Genomic DNA, 18371 nt, shown 5'->3' with positions numbered 1-18371 from the left:
TACCAACTTTCCCAACTGAAAAGTTAAGACCTAAGTTTTAAAGGCTGGAGTCACCCAGAAGGTGTAAGCAAAGTAGATGAATCTGCTCTGTGTGTGTTAATATCATGCTTACTAATTGCAGGCCTGGTAATTACATCTTCCAGATGTGTCCAATCTTGCACCTAAACTCAATGCCTCAGGCCTTTTAAACAAACAAGCCCTTTTTGAGGGGAGGGAAGTCCAACAGACAACTGGGTTTCCCAGGACTCCAGCGCCCTGCTAGTCATTTGGCTGCAGTTTTGCTGCTCTTTCAAAGTTCTCTCCTGCCTGGATCACCCCATTCCAGCTCACCCTTGAATGAGTCACAAGGCGGCTGTGCACACCCAGTGTCTAACATTCTGGAAGCCTGTGGTTCTGTGGTCCTGCTTGGGGGACCACCAGGCTTACTCTGCCATGAGTAGCTAAGCATTCCCAGACCCCATGCTCCCAAAAATGAATTCAGAGGCTGTCTTTTCATCATTGTTCTTACTTCTAAAGGCTGCTTCTTTAGAATTCTAACCAGTGAGATAGATTGAAACAGCAAGAGAGGAAGAAGAATTTAACATCCGAGTATGTTTTGTAAAGGCAAGACATGGTTCCCCAAATGACCACATCCTGTTACAGGTAAGGGTAGCTTTCTTTTTTTAAACAAGTTAATTATATGAGAAATAGAACATTTAAAAGAAAATATGAGAAACTATCCATTCTTTTGAGTAATTAGTGTAATGGTACCAAATTATTTGTCATGGCAGTTAAGTATGAGCTGTTGCTTAAGAAAAGAAATTCTACCTGACCTAATGGTTAGCATTAGCTAAGGGTTAGAACCAGAACAGTAGAGAGGCTCAGGGTAACGAAATAAGCAGTAAGCGACAGAGAGACTTGCTCTAAAATCCAGTAAACCTTCTTCTGTACATGGCATGCACTACAGCTCATACTGGCTTGAACACAAACCACTGAAAGAGAATTCCTTTTTGTTTAGGCTCATTGCTTCTAAAGTATGCAAAGCTGTTAAGTTACAACAGAAGAACAATGGATGTTCTCCCTGGCTCATGGAGATAAGATTCGAATTCAAAAAGATCCCTATTAATATGAATGGTATCTGTGCTGGACTAATTTCAGCAACAGCAAATTGACTTTTTGCAACTGGATTTGGCTGGCCTGTCTGATAATTCTTACCTTCCACCCACCTCCCCTCCCCACCCCCCCACCCCGGAGTGTTCCGCCACCCAACCACAGTGAAATTACAATGGTTCCAGGAATGAGGTGAAAGATGATCAAAGACAGGACCTCCTAGTGTTTTAGAGAACAGACCATCCCCAAAGCATTCCATCAGAGGCCAGACCACCCTCTTGGCAGGAACACTGGAGAGGAGACCAGAACAATTGATGGTGGTTGTATGAGGTAAACTTGAAGATCTCGTCCAACCTTGCAAGGCTATGAAATGGCCTTACTCCAAACAATTTTTCAACATTAGGAGAAAATTATGGCTTCTGAATTAACTCAAAAGAGAGTTCCAAAATGGTGCTTGGCTTAACTGGATGCTACAGAAAAACAAAGGGCAGGAATCTGTCTTAAAGTGTCATGAGGCCAAATAATAATAGTGATGGTAATAGCAATAGTAATGGTAACAATAATAGTGGATCTAAAATTATTCCTCTCTTATTCATGTGACTCTGTGAAACTCATTTTTTCTGTAGAGTAACCTCCCGAATTATGTTGTAGTTAAGCTAATCTTACAGTTAATCTCATTCTTTTTCTGGAGGAGTTGATAGAAGTTGGAGATGTTCTGGGACAGCCTGGGTTTTGGAGAAAGAAGTCTGGAACAAACAAATAGTAGATAATCCAAACAGATAATTCAGAGCTGACTTGCCTCAACAGAAAATGCCATTGACTTTGGTTCTGATGTTGGAGATACATAAGGCAAACTTCTCCAAACTGTATACCACTGTCCTGGGAATATCATCTTTTTGAAGAAAAAAAAAAGCACTGAAGAGTTAGCAGAATAAAAAAATGGAAATACAATAGAAACCATCTTCAGAAAATGACTGCGGTCTTAAGAGACATGTGACACAATTTTTGACATGTGTACAGTTTATAGTTTCCTCTTTGCAAAGCTTGAAAAGCTTTCTTCATTTTCACACTTTGTGCTCAGTTGTGTGTTCAATTCTTAACACAGAGAAACTTTGTTATCAGGGAGGTTTGCTTTTCAACAAGCAGAGAGGCATTGGTGTTTGCCTTCAGATTGGGCTTCCCTCGTGACTCAGACAGTAAAAAATCCACCTGCAATGCAGGAGACCAAGGTTCAATCCCTGGGTCAGGAAAATCCCCTAGAGAAGGGAATGGCTGCCCACTCCAGTATTCTTGTCTGGAGAATTTCATGGACAGAGGAGCCTGGTGAACTACAGTCCATGGGATCCCAGAGAGTCAACTAATACAGGCACAGACTGAGCGACTTACACAAGCACAAATATATTTGAAACAGACAAGATGTTTGATGAAAGTGTAGATAAGAAAAGAAAAGGAGAATTGAGGTGACCAAAAGAGATATTAAAAAACAAGTTAAAGCATCCAAATAGTTGTAAGAACAAAGATGAATCTGGCAGTTGATGAAAACAGATCATTCCAACCCAGGACGAGAACCACGAGGGCTGGCAGTGGGTATTCTTTTTCTTTTTTTGACGGTAGGCTCAGGATGAAGGTGGGGTGGAAAGTGAGATCCCCCAGGCCGTGCCAAGGTGGGGTTGTTCCCAGATATCTGTCCGCAGAAGCTCGATGCCAGGAAGGAGAATGCCCGTCAGAGTCTGGGAAACAGAAGGAAGGCGCGGAGCCTGGAAAGTAGGTCACACCATGAGTCAGGCTGGAGAAGCTGAGCAGGAAATCAGCCACGGAATGAGCAAAGGTGGGTGACCAGAGAGTCAGAGAGGAAACGCGGTGTTGCTAGACCAGCAGGAAGACAGCACAGCAACTTACCCCATGATTCCCATCCGCCAAAAGTCACCAGTGCAATGATTTCTCGACCAGCCGGGACCTAAGCAGGTAGCAGTCCTCAGCTGGATGCATTTTATGTGATTTCACCAAATGAGACCCATGGCCAAGACGATCTAATAGGTTTCATATGCTGGGTTTATTATTCATCAAACAAATAGGTATCGAGTTTCCACTGTGTGCCAAGCACTGTGCTGGGTGCCGGGGCCACAAACATGAGGAAAACCTGGCTTAGACTCACCCAGTCATGACTGTACATGTAAATCTGTCTGTAACCAACAGGCTATGGTGAAAACTGTGTTATAAATATTTTTGAAGGTTGCTTTTTTTTATTGCTCAGTAACTTGGTCAAAGAATTTAAGAGATGAATTTGACAGTGAACCTGGCAGCTTAGATGTAGCAGAACTCAATGAAATGTAAAATGTTACACGATCTATAGAAATCACGGGGTGAGAAGCAGTGGGTGCAAAATTTTTCCTACCCGCCACATTATTTGAAAGGTTGGAAAAAAAAAAAAAAACTCCAGCAGCAGAAATTGGAAAGTAGTATCATTTCTGTTGAGTCTTTTAAACAAAGGCATACATGGAGCTGAGAACCTTTTAGGTTTTGTTCTTGTTCATCCATAAACACATTCATTCATTCAGTCATCCTTGTTAAAAAAAAAAAAAAAAAGACTTAAAGCCATATTCAGAGCTAAGAGGAGGATTAAGTATCATTGTTACTGATTTATCCATCATCTTCAAGGCAAATTGAAGTAATGGTCAAAAATGCAAACTCAGGAGAGAGGCTGCCTGTATACACATTCCAGATTCACCTTTTCACTAATTTGGGGATCTTCAGCAAGTGCCTCCAACTCTGTAATTCTCCCAGCCATAAAAGGTGAATTACAATAGTACAACCTCTTAGGGTTGTTGGGAGGATTACATTAATATCTGTGAAGTGCTTAGAATACTCTTGGTCATATATTTAGTGATTCAAAGTGCTAGCTATTGCCATTAACTGAAAACCATATGTGCCGGGACATAACTATGAACAACAATGACATAGTCCCTGCCAAGAAGCTTATATTCTAGTGAGAGATACAGACAAGTAAATAGATACATTGTTTGGCATTATGATGATTGATAGGAAGAATCAGAAGGGATAGACAAGAGCAGGAGCGGGCTAAGTAGTTCTCTAGGGTAGTTAGGGACCATCTCTTATGTTAAGCTCTGAGGGATGAGAAGACAGGGATGAGAGCAAAACATGGTCCAAAGGAACATATTCACTGGCTTCCAGGAATCAATGAAGGTTAAAATTATTGGACCACATGAGTGGGAGGAAGAGAGAGGTGTGTTGCCAATGTCCTACTGGAGCTAGGTGATAAATTTGGAAACTTTGAGGCCACATGGGTTCTAATGAAAGGAGTGCTAGATTTCTAATCCAACAATAGGCTTTAAAATCCCACGTCCATTCATTCAGTCTGGCTGCCGTCTCTGGAGCCCAGGATCATCTCTTGCTTAGAAGACTTTCAAAATGGTGCCTTACCTACACTCTTGTTCCCCAACAAGGAAATCAATCTCTATACAGAAAGAACAACTTCCTAAAATGTTGTCTCTGTTTCAGTCGCTAAATTGTGTCCGACTCTTTGTGATCCCGTGAACTGTACCCCTCCAAGATCCTCTGTCCATGGGATTTCCAGGCAAGAATACTGGAGTGGGTTGCTATTTCCTTCTCCAGGGGATTTTTCTGACCTAGAGATCCAAGTTAAGTCTTCTTCATTGGCAGACAGATTCTTGTCTACTGAACCACCTGGGAAGCCCCTTAAAATGTAAACACCCCAATTTAAAATATTTCCGTGGCTTCTCATTCATTGCACTGAAAAGGAAATGCAAACTCTTGCCCAAAGTCTTTGAGGACCTGGCCCTTGCTTTCCTCACCTAAATCTTCCCTCCCACTCTTCTCCTAGTTTATTTACTCAAGCTCAGTCATATTCTGTTGCTGGCAAAATACAAACTTACTTTCACCTCCAGTCTGTTGTTCTTGCTGTACCCAGTGCCTGGTATATTCTTCCCCCAGATATTTTGTGTGGCTGGCTCTTCCTTACACAGGACTATCCTCCAATGAAATCACCACCAAGCCCAAAGCGGCCTCCACCCTGACTTCTGTTCACTTTCTATAATGTACTCTGATTTTTCCCTTTGTTGAATTTGTAACTAGCTGAGATAACCTTGCTTACTTATTTGTTTTGTATCTGTCTCCCGCTACTAGAATGGAGGTGCTAAGAGAGACAGTATTTTATATGTCACCTTAACCAATGTACTTGTACCTCTGTTGCAGGAAGGCAGACCCATTCCAGGGCCCAAAACTGGGCTCTTGTCTAACACTCAGAAATGAATTGTCTGAGGAGACACATGTACTGACAAAGCAAGAGATTTTATTGGGAAAGGGCACCCAGGTGGAGAGCAGTAGGGTAAGGGAACCCAGGAGAACTGCTCTGCCTGCCGCGTGGCTCACAGTCTCAGGTTTTATGGTGATGGGATTAGTTTCCGGGTGGTCTTTGGCCAATCATTCTAATTCAGAGTCTTTCCTGGTAGCACAAGCATCACTCAGCCAAGATGGATGCTAGCGAGAGAAATTCTGGGAAGTGGATGGACACCTGGTGTCTCCTTTTGACCTTTCCGAACTCTTCCGGTTGGTGGTGGCTTATTAGTTCCCTATTCCTTATCAGGATCTCCTGTCATAAAACAACTCATGCAAATTGTTACTATGGCACCTGGCCAGGGTGGGTGGTTTCAAACAGTGTGCTTCCCCTAACACCTCTACTAGCTTGAAGAGTGTGTGACATGTCATCATATTTAATACATAGTTGCTAAATGTTGGATGAAAAGATCCTAGCTCCGCCTAGTTCCAGTTGCATGACCTGTCGTTTAATATCTTAGAAAATGGTTTTCTTCTGTGTAAAATACAAAGAACATTTTTACCCTTCTTAATATAACACAATATATCCAATGTTAAGATTAAATGAGATAATATGAGCCAAAATGCATTCTAAATTACAAAACAAAATACACTCCTGGAGAACTAAAAGCTATGCTGAGAAAATACTGTTACTTAATATTAGAATATAAATTAGGGTACCAAAGTGATATTAGGATGAATAAAATGAAGGTTAGAGGCACAGAAATTCTATTCTTTTGACCTTTATAGGAATAAGAATAGAACATGTGACTGGTTTATTGAACTGTGTGAATTCACTGTGATGTAGTTTTGTTTTCCTTCAATTGTTCAGCTGCGCCGTGTTGAACCAGCTTTGAAGATGGTTTTCTAAACTCTTCATCTTTTGGTTACATAGACTGGAGAAGCCCAGGAGTGTCAGTGAATTAGGATGACTTATGAGAGGAGACAGATCCAGTTCTATGATTTCTTAGTGAGTCATGGAGAACTGTTCTTTCTCTAAATAGCAGCATTAATTTTTCTTGTTCTATTGATATGTGATTAACATACATCATTGCATGAGTTTCAGCTGTAGGACATAAATTGCCTTATTTATATTGTGAAATTATGAGTTAACACATACCATCTCATCATCTTCTTCCTCTTAGAATGGGAGTGTTCCCAGGTCCCATCTCTTAAGCACTGGAACTTGAGCCGCAATTTCCAGGAAATATGAAAAATAATTCAATTTTACGTAAGAGTGATTTCTCTGTGCTAGACCCTGTAATACATAATTTACACAAGTTACACAGGAATACCTCATTTTATTACACTTCGTGGGGTATTGCACTCTGCAAATACTGTATTTTTTATAAACTGAAGATTTGCAGCAACTCTGAGTTGAGCGAGTCTATTGATATTTTCCCAATGGCACTTGCTCACTTTGTCTCACATTTTGGTTATTCTTGCAACATTTCAAAATTTTTATTATTTAAAAAAAAATGTATTGGAGTATAATTGATTAACAATGCTGTGTTGGTTTCAGGTGTACAGCAGAGTGACTCTGTTATACAAATACCTATATGTGCATATTAAGTCACTTCAAGTCGTGTCCAACTCTTTGTGATCCTATGTACTGTAGCCAGTCAGTCTCTTCTGTCCATGGGTTTCTCCAGGCAAGAACACTGGAATGGGTTGCCATGCCCACTCCAACTCAGAGTGCAATACAGAAGGGATCAAACTTTAGTCTCTTATGTCTCCTGCATTGGCAGATGTGTCGTTCACCACTAGCGCCACTTGGGAAGCCCACAAATACCTATATCCACACAAAGAGTCGGACACAACTGAGGCAAATTATCATGCACGCCCTCTTTTTTAGTTTTTTTTTTTTTTTTTTTCTTTCTCATATAGACCATTACAGAGTATTGAGTAGAGTGCCCTCTCCTACACAATAGGTCCTTATAGTTGTGCTGTGCTGGGGGAGGAAATGTGCTCTATTGCTCAGTCATGTCTGACTCTTTGTGACCCCATGGACTACAACCCACCAGGCTCCTCTGTACATGGAATTTTCCAGGCAAGGATACTGGAGTGGGTTGCCATTTCCTCCTCCGGGGGATGTTCCTGACCCAAGAACTGAACCCTGAACAGGCGTCAAACCCACATCTCTTGAGTCTCCTGCATTGGCAGACAGATTACTTACCACTAGTGCCATCTGGGAAGCCCTTATTAGCCATCTATTTTATATAATAGTGTGTATATGTCAATCCAAGCCTCCTAATTTATCCCTCTTCCTTACCCACTAGTAACCATAAGTTTACACCATTATCATTATTATTTATTATTATTGTTATATTTGTTATGATGATCTGTGATCAGTGATCTTTGATATAAGTGTTATAATTGTTTTGGGGCACCGTAAGCCATGCCCATATAAGATAGTGAATTTAAGTGCTGTAAATTCTGACTGCTCCACTGACCTCACAGCTGCTTCACTGACTTGCTCCCTCTTCTCAGGCCTCCCTATTCCCTGAGATATGACAATATTAAAATTAGGCCAATATTAAAATTAATAACCCTACAATGACTTCTAAGTGTTCAAATGAAGAGTCCTGTGTCTTCTACTTTAAATCAAAAGATATACTTGATTAAGCTTAGTGAGGAGGGCATGCTAAAGTTGAGATGGGCAGAAAACTAGCCCTATTGTGCCAGTTAGCCAACTTTGAAAGGTTGTTGCTGAACCACAAAAGACGCCGTGATTCTGGGCCTCCAGAGGAGAAGAATTCAATCCAGGGCCAGAGATGAGGCTTGATCGCTCAGAGCTTTTGGGTAATAAAGTTTTATTAAAGTATAAAAGAGAGAAAGCTTCTGACACAGACATCAGAAGGGGGCAGAAAAAGTGCCCCCTATGCTAGTGTTAGCAAGGGAGTTATATACTTTTTAATTAGTTATTACAATGAATCAAAAGAATGTCTGGAAGTTGTAAAGATCTTACTAGACCCACTCCCATAATTTACATTTTTAAAATAACAGGATTAGCGAGAAGGTTTTCAGGAACGAGAAACTGTCCTCAAGCAGGATACATTGTTGTTATATAATCCTTAGTACAGAGTTTAAACTGAGTTGTTTGTTGTGTAATCATCAGTTCAAGGCTTAAAGATAAAAGAGTTTTATGTGACTAAGACTAAGGAATGTCTTAGAGGGGGAAAAAAAACAGTTTGTCCTTTCCTCCTCCTTGAGAATTCCTGACCCATATCTGCGCCTCCCCATATCTTCACCTCCAGGAAGGGCGGTGGTGAGGAGATACCCATCGTCCAAGGTAAGGAGCAATGGCTGCGCTTTGCTGGAGCATGCGTGAAGAGATACCTCATGCCCAAGGTAAGAGAAACCCAAGTAAGACAGTAGGTGTTGCAAGAGGGCATCAGAGGGCAAACACACTGAAACCATACTCACAGAAAACTAGTCAATCTAATCACATTAGGACCACAGCCTTGTCTAACTCAATGAAACTAAGCCATGCCCGTGGGGCAACCCAAGATGGGCGGGTCATGGTGGAGAGATCTGACAGAATGTGGTCCACTGGAGAAGGGAATGGCAAACCACTTCAGTACTCTTGCCTTGAGAACCCCATGAACAGTATGAAAAGGCAAAATGATAGGATACTGAAAGAGAAACTCCCCAGGTCAGTAGGTGCCCAATATGCTACTGGAGATCAGTGGAGAAATAACTCCAGAAAGAATGAAGGGATGGAGCCAAAGCAAAAACAATACCCAGCTGTGGATGTGACTGGTGATAGAAGCAAGGTCCGATGCTGTAAAGAGCAATATTGCATAGGAACCTGGAATGTCAGGTCCATGAATCAAGGCAAATTGGAAGTGGTCAAACAAGAGATGGCAAGAGTGAATGTCAACATTCTAGGAATCAGCGACCTGAAATGGACTGGAATGGGTGAATTTAACTCAGATGACCATTATATCTACTACTGTGGGCAGGAATCCCTTAGAAGAAATGGAGTGGCCATCATGGTCAACAAGAGTCCGAAATGCAGTACTTGGATACAATCTCATAAAAGACAGAATGATCTCTGTTCGTTTCCAAGGAAAACCATTCAATATCACAGTAATCCAAGTCTATGCCCCAACCAGTAATGCTGAAGAAGCTGAAGTGGAATGGTTCTATGAAGACCTACAAGACCTTTTAGAACTAACACCCCAAAAAGATGTCCTTTTCATTATAGGGGACTGGAATGCAAAAGTAGGAAGTCAAGAAACACCTGGAGTAACAGCAAATTTGGCCTTGGAATATGCGATGAAGCAGGGCAAAGACTAATAGAGTTTTGCCAAAAAAATGCACTGGTCATAACAAACACCCTCTTCCAACAACACAAGAGAAGACTCTACACATGTACATCACCAGATGGTGAACACCAAAATCAGATTGATTATATTCTTTGCAGCCAAAGATGGAGAAGCTCTATACAGTCAGCAAAAACCAGACCAGGAGCTGACTGTGGCTCAGACCATGAACTCCTTATTGTCAAATTCAGACTTAAATTGAAGAAAGTAGGGAAAACCACTAGACCATTCAGGTATGACCTAAATCAAATCCCTTATGATTATACAGTGGAAGTGAGAAATAGATTTAAGGGCCTAGATCTGATAGATAGAGTGCCTGATGAACTATGGAATGAGGTTTGTGACATTGTACAGGAGACAGGGATCAAGACCATCCCCTTGGAAAAGAAATGCAAAGAAGCAAAATGGCTGTTTGGGGAGGCCTTACAAATAGCTGTGAAAAGAAAAGAAGTGAAAAGCGAAAGGAGAAAAGGAAAGATATAAACATCTGAATGCAGAGTTCCAAAGAATAGCAAGAAGAGATAAGAAAGCCTTCTTCAGTGATCAATGCAAAGAAATAGAGGAAAACAACAGAATGGGAAAGACTAGGGATCTCTTCAAGAAAATCCGAGATACCAAAGGAACATATCATGCAAAGATGGGCTTGATAAAGGACAGAAATGGTATGGACCTAACAGAAGCAGAAGATATTAAGAAGAGATGGCAAAAATACACAGAAGAACTGTACAAAAAAGATCTTCACGACCCAGATAATCACGATGGTGTGATCACTAACCTAGAGCCAGACATCCTGGAATGTAGTGTCAAGTGGGCCTTAGAAAGCATCATTACGAATAAAGCTGGTGGAGGTGATGGAATTCCAGTTGAGCTATTCCAAATCCTGAAAGATGATGCTGTGAAAGTGCTGCACTCAATGTGCCAGCAAATTTGGAAAAGTCAGCAGTGGCCACAGGACTGGAAAAGGTCAGTTTTCAGTCCAATCCCAAAGAAAGGCAGTGCCAGAGAATGGTCAAACTACTGCACAATTGCACTCATCTCACACGCTAGTAAAGTAATGCTCAAAATTCTCCAAGCCAGGCTTCAGCAATATGTGAACTGTGAACTTCCTGATGTTCAAACTGGTTTTAGAAGAGGCAGAGGAACCAGAGATCAAATTGCCAACATCTGCTGGATCATGGAAAAAGCAAAAGAGTTCCAGAAAAACATCTATTTCTGCTTTATTGACTATGCCAAAGCCTTTGACTGTGTGGATCACAAGAAACTGTGGAAAATTCTGAAAGAGATGGGAATACCAGACCACCTGATCTGCCTCTTGAGAAATTTGTATGCAGGTCAGGAAGCAACAGTTAGAACTGGACATGGAACAACAGACTGGTTCCAAATAGGAAAAGGAGTACGTCAAGGCTGTATATTGTCACCCTGTTTATTTAACTTCTATGCAGAGTACATCATGAGAAACGCTGGACTGGAAGAAACACAAGCTGGAATCAAGATTGGTAGGAGCCTGTGGCGGATTCATTTCGATATTTGGCAAAACTAATACAATATTGTAAAGTTTAAAAATAAAATAAAATTTTAAAAAAATAAATAAATAAAGTGATAAGATACAGAGCAAAAAAAAAAAAGATTGCTGGGAGAAATATCAGTAACCTCAGATATGCAGATGACACCACCCTTATGGCAGAAAGAGAAGAAGAACTAAAAAGCCTCTTGATGAAAGTGAAAGTGGAGAGTGAAAAGTTGGCTTAAAGCTCAACATTCAGAAAACGAAGATCATGGCATCTGGTCCCATCACTTCATGGCAAATAGATGGGGAAACAGTGGAAACAGTGTCAGACTTTATTTTTCTGGGCTCCAAAATCACTGCAGATGGTGACTGCAGCCATGAAATTAAAAGACGCTTACTCCTTGGAAGGAAAGTTATGACCAACCTAGATAGCATATTCAAAAGCAGAGACATTACTTTGCCAACAAAGGTTCGTCTAGTGAAGGCTATGGTTTTTCCTGTGGTCATGTATGAATGTGAGAGTTGGACTGTGAAGAAGGCTGAGCACCGAAGAATTGATGCTTTTGAAGTGTGGTGTTGGAGAAGACTCTTGAGAGTCCCTTGGACTGCAAGGAGATCCAACCAGTCCATTCTGAAGATCAGCCCTGGGATTTCTTTGGAAGGAATGATGCTAAAGCTGAAACTCCAGTACTTTGGCCACCTCATGCCAAGAGTTGACTCATTGGAAAAGACTCTGATGCTGGGAGGGATTGGGGGCAGGAGTAAAGGGGGACGACAGAGGATGAGATGGCTGGATGGCATCACTGACTCGATGGACATGAATCTGAGTGAACTCTGGGAGTTGGTGATGGACAGGGAGACCTGGCGTGCTGCGATTCATGGGGTGGCAAAGAGTCGGACACGACTGAGGGACTGATCTGATCTGATCTCCTCCTTGAGAACCCCAGACCCTTCTCTCCTTGGGGACCCCCGGACTTCTTATCAACCTGCCTAGGAATTGACTCTCTCAACTTGTGAATGCAAAGGGAACTTTCTTTAAAGCAATTAGAGATGATAGTGCAGTGAACACATGAATGATAAGAAAGCAAAGCCATCTTGTTACTCAAGTGGAGAAAGTTTCAGCATTTTGGATGGAAAATCAAACCAGTCAGAACATTTCCTTAAGCCAAATTCTAATTTGAGCAAAGGGTTTCCCTGGTGGCTTGGATGGTAAAGAATCTGCCTGCAATACAGATCTGGGTTGAATTCCTGGGTCAATAAGATCCCCTGGAGAAGGGAATGGCTACCCACTTCAGTATTCTTGCCTCGGAAATCCTGTGGACAAAGGAGCCTAGAGTGCACAGTCCAAGGCTTTGCAAATAGTCAGACACGACTGAGTGACTAATACTTTCACCTTTCAATCACAGCAAGGCCCTAAATCGCTTCAATTTCTTGAAGGCTGAGAGAGGTGAGAAAGCTGCAGAAGAAAAATTGGAAGCTAGCAGTGTTTGGTTCACGGGGTTTAAAGAAAGAAACTGCTCCGTGACACAAAAGTGCGAGGTGAAGCAGCAAGCACTGATGGAGAAGCTGCAGCAAGTTATGTAGAAGATCTAGCTCAGATCATTAATGAAGGTGACTACATTAAACAACAGATTTTTCAGTGGAGACAAAGCAGCCCTTCTACTGGAAGAAAATGCCAACTGGAGCTTTCATAGTTTGAGAGAAGTCAATGCCTTTCTTCAAAGCTTCAAATGACAGGCTTACTCTCTTATTAGGGGTTAATAGAGCCAATGACTGAGTTCTAGTTGAAGATCATTTACCAATCCTAAAATCCCGAGGCCCTCAAGAATCCTAAATCTACTCTGTCTGTGCTCTCTAAATGGAACAACAAAGCCTAAATGACAGCACATCTATTTACAACATGATTTACTGTCTATTTTAAGCCTATTGATGAGAACTACTGCTCAGGGGGGAAAAAAAAATCTTTCAAAATATTACTGTTCAATGACAATGCACCTGGTCACCCAAGAACTCTGATGGAAATGTACAATAGGATTAATGTTGTTTTCATGCCGTTAACACAATATCTATTCTGCAGCCCATGAATCAAGTAATTTTGATTCTCAAGTCTTATTATTTAAGAAATACATTTTGTAAGGTGATAGTTGCCATAGATAGTGATGCCTCTGATGGATCTGGATAAAATTAATTGAAAATGTTTTGGAAAGGAGTCACCATTCTACATGGCTTCCCAGGTGGCTCGGTGGTGAAGAAACTGCCTGCCAATGCAGGAGACAAAAGAGACTCAGGAAGATCCCCTGGAGGAGCGCATGACAACTCACTCCAGTATTCTTGCCTGGAGAATCCCATGGGCAGAGGAGCCTGGTGGGCTACAATCCATAGGGTCACAGAGTCAGATACAACTGAAACGACTTAGCATGCACTCATGCATGCACCATTCTAGAAGCCATTACAAACATTTGTGATTCATGGAAAGAGGTCAAAGTAATTTCTTGAAGTGGAATTTACTCTTGGCAGGAATGCTGTGAAGATTGTTGAAATGACAACAAAGGATTCAGAGTGCTACATAATCTTAATTAATAAAACAAGGGCAAGGTTTGAGAGGATTGCTTCCAATTTTGAAAGAAGGAGAAAACCCACTTTACATTCTTTACTATTCATCATACACTTTTTATTTGTGTTATTTCTGATGGGTGCTGTAAGAAAACTATCTGTGAATTTCTCATATTTCTTTTTTTTTTTTTTAATTTCTCATATTTCTGTGTTGTTCTCTGGGTAGAAGTTTTTGTTCTGAACTATCTTTTCAAAGATTTTTGTAGAGCAAACTGCCGTAGAAGATGCAAATGCTATATCCATCTAGTGCAAAGGGCAGATTTATCTAGAATAACAAACACAGTTTCTTCCTCTAGGGCAAAAGTTGAGCAAGTTTGCTAGTTGTCCCTTTAAAAGATAGTGGTTTCCTAATATGAGAATTCCTCAGCTAGGATATAATCCCACTGCATACACGGTATCCACCTGGGCTGTTCCACCAACCCACAAGGCTTGGAGTACCAGGCAACTTATGAAAACATGAAGCTTATGCTGCCTGCTGTGTTGCGAGTAATAATATGCATTGTCTCTGACCTGGGTGTCTCGTGTCTTCTACCAGTACCCATGAAATTGGCAGTCAACTTGTCAGCTTGAGCACAAAGTCTCAGAGGCCTCACAGTTTCTGACGGCTGGAAGGCCATGTTGAATTTCCTCTTATTTTCTGTAAAGATTTCAGTTTATTAAAAGGTATGACTGGGAATTCCCTGGCAGTCCACTGGTTAGGACTCTACACATACACTGCCAAGGGTGTGGGTTTGATTGCTGGTCAGGGAACTAAGATCCCACAAGATTTGTGGTGCTGTGGCAAAAAAAAAAAAAAGATATTTTTTTAAATTAAAAAGTTGAAAAACTTAAAAAGAAAATTTTTAAATTTTTTTAATTAAAAATAAGTTTTGACTATTCATTTGAGTTTCTCCACAACATCTTACATTTTGTAGCAAAGGCCCATTCATAGCATCTTTCCCAGCATCTTGCCAAAAGTAAAAATGGAAAAATCTTATTTGTGTTTGTGTCTTCCATGCCCAACAATCAAGTTGTGTTGAATGAATGACCACATGAATGAAGGTAAAACACCAAAATTATAAAATTAAGCAAAGCCGCAACCCATTACATTTAATAAAATAATCAATAACTAATTATGAACCATTTACTCATTTCAGCATCTGCCTTACAGTGGAATAGCATTATGAGTGCATTTAATTGGACCAAAAAGAAAGCTGAGCGCTGAAGAATTGATGCTTTTGAATGGTGGTGTTGGAGAAGACTCTTGAGAGTCCCTTGGACTGCAAGGAGAAACAACCAGTCCATTCTGAAGATCAGCCCTGAGTATTCATTGGAAGGACTGATGTTGATGCTGAAACTCCAATACTTTGGCTACTGACTCATTTGAAAAGACCCTGATGTTGGAAAGATTGAAAGCAGGAGGGGAAGGGGACGACAGAGGACAAAATGTTTGGATGGCATCATCGACTCAATGGAGATGAGTTTGAGTAAACTCCGGGAGTTGGTGATGGACAGGGAGGCCTGGCGTGCTGCAGTCCATGGGGTCGCAGAGTCAGACATGACTGAGTGACTGAACTGAACTGAACTGACTGAATTTACCATATTTAACTATGTCTGTATGCTTAAAGCAAAAAATCAATCTAGCAATGTGAATAATCTTATCAACTATTCCAAGATCAAAGAATCCATACACTGGAGTGAGCCTGAGAAGGAGACATTTGAATCTATAGTCCTTCATCTGCTCCCATTCATAAAGGCAAACTCTCGTCTGTGAGTGGGATTTTTCTAGATCAAGAGAGAACTATTTAATAAAACAAAAGACCTACCAAACAATTGAGGTCCAGGGTAAGACTACAAATAGAGGCCTGTAAACCATATTAAATACTTAAAAGTTATAAATCAAGTTAACAAAGAGTTAAATAGAAAACCCTCCTCTGAACCTTGAAAATTACACCTTCACATTGATAAAAGTTAAAAAATAAATACAAGTAGAGCTATGATTTTCATATGACTTAAAGTTGACAAGACATCAAAGACAAAGGAATTTAATTATTATTATGCACATAGGGATATCCTGTTTATGGGCTGGTGGTGTGTGGATGAGTAATAAGGAAAAGACATACACAATATACAAAGTATTATGCATTTTTCTCATAAAAATATACTATTCCTTGTTTCACTAATAACAATGTTACAAACAATATTTTCACAAAATTTTTGTTTCAATATAGTTCTGCTCCAGCACAAAGTAAAATAGAAATATATGCTTCAGATACAAAAATGTAAATGAGTAAATGTGAAAAAAGGAAAGTTAGTTATTTTTATACATATTTCCAAAGTTATCTTTCTGAAATATTAAAAATATCTGTTAAAATTAAAAGACATAATATAAATTATAATTCATGACTATCTCAAGTATGAATGAAAGTGTTTAAGTAAAGCTGAAAAGGTTTGAACATTTCATTGGCAATAATTTTTAATGAAAAGACCATTCCCATTTCTAGCATTTGGCATGCACATAGCTGCCTATGTAAAGGATCACAATCCCATTTGATGCACATTTCATCTAGACCTACCTTTTACAAATTCAGCAGCAAATGAATATACAGTAATGTGTATATGTCTCTCATCTACTGTGCCAACTGTTGAAAAATAGTACACTGATTCTTAAATATTTTCAGAGCTATAAATGGGGATAGGAAGGGAAGCAAGACTATGGATGCTCAGAACCACTGGGGAAAAAACACTTTTTTTAATGCAAGCTTCCCTTGCCTCTACGCCATCAGAGAGAAAGGTGGGACCCCACCCAACCAGAATAGACATACCAAGCTCTCCCTCGCAGGCCCCAAGCCTGGGAGCCAGGGGAACGTAGGGGCGGGGCAGGTGTGGGGGCAGGGGTTCCTTTCTTCTCCCTTTAACGTCTTTGAGTCTTTGTCTTTCCTGGCCAGCTCGAGGGATTGAGTCCCAAAATGCAGAAGGTGTAATTTCGATAATTCTGCCTCCAAGCTAAATGCTCCGATGTTCAACTGGCATTGTACAATATAAGTTGAAACTCCAATACTTTGGCCACCTGATGTGAAGAGCCAACACATTAGAAAAGACCCTGATGCTGGGAAAGATTGAAGGCAGGAGGAGAAGGGGATGACAGAGGATAAGATGGTTGGATGGCATCACCAACCAGATGGACATGAGTTTAAGTAGGCTCCGGCGGTTGGTGATGGACAGAGAAGCCTGGTGTGCTACAGTTCATGGGATCGCAAAAAGTCGGACATGACTGAGAGACTGAACTGAACTAAACTGTACAATGTAAAGATGAAGGGTAAGATGCATGTAAATAATTTTAAACTTTAAGTTCTCTTACTTGGGACATCAAAATTCAAATTGAAAAACTTGGTCCCAAGTCAAAAGAGAGAGACTAGTGGAAGAAGGGGAAAAAATGTTATTGTATGTATCTTTTACACTTTTTGCAGCTTTTTATAAAAGGGACGTTTTCATTTTGCATTCAGCCCCACAAATTACATAGCCAGTCCTGGTTATGAACCATCCTGGATCAGCACTGGATCCCAAGTGACAGAAGCAGTCATATATTTTAATACATTTATTTACTTTTAAAAATACATTTCATGATATTTAGAGAGGCAGTCTAAAATATACAGCTCAGGATGCCCTTAGCCAGGTGCAAGGGCAGAGCTGAGTAAGGGCTCTTAAGCATAAACCAACCCTTATTGCTGGTACAGCAATGCCTCAGGTTTTCCAGTGCCAGAGGAAAATCTGGCTATGTTGGTTATGTTGTGGGAAGGTAGAAGAATGTACAACTTGAGACAAAATGGGAATTTACCATTTTCATTGTTCCTCTGATTTAGAACCTAATCTTCCATAAGACGGGCTTCCTTATAGAATCTTATTTGACTCCATTGGACACTGGTAAGATTTTTGAAACGTATATATATGTGTGTGTGTGTATATATATATAAAAGCACAGTCACTAAAGTTTTATAAACTTTTTTTTTTTGCTTCTATTCTTTTCAACTCTGTTTTGGACATTAATAAGTGTGGCACTTCTCAAAGGATGTATATAATGTCTTTATTCATATTCCCCATGGCCCATAAAATAGTGACTTTTATTAAATACTCAGCATTGAATATTAACTCATTGAATTAATTTTTAGTTTCTTTATTTTGGTGATTGGAATATTGATAGATTTAATTCTGAGAAGTTTTTAATTTTAAAACACATTCCCTCTGACAAGATCAATTCATATTTTTCTGAATCATTGACTTGTATATATATTACAAAGACTTGTGAATTTTATCTTTATCTCAACACCACACTGCTATCCCCATCCCCCCAAAAGTCCCAGAAAAAACAAAATCTGAAGTGGAAAAACAGCCCACTCAGAAGGCAGTTGAGTCCTTGGGTTACAAGGCTCCATGGGCAATTATTGAGCCCTGGAAAATAGACTTGACTCCCCTTGCTCTAAATTTGTCTCTAACACCTAAAG

Source organism: Bos javanicus, chromosome 16, assembly GCF_032452875.1.
Source record: "Bos javanicus breed banteng chromosome 16, ARS-OSU_banteng_1.0, whole genome shotgun sequence".
Lineage (NCBI taxonomy): Eukaryota > Metazoa > Chordata > Mammalia > Artiodactyla > Bovidae > Bos > Bos javanicus.
Note: the sequence above shows the minus strand (reverse complement) of the source record.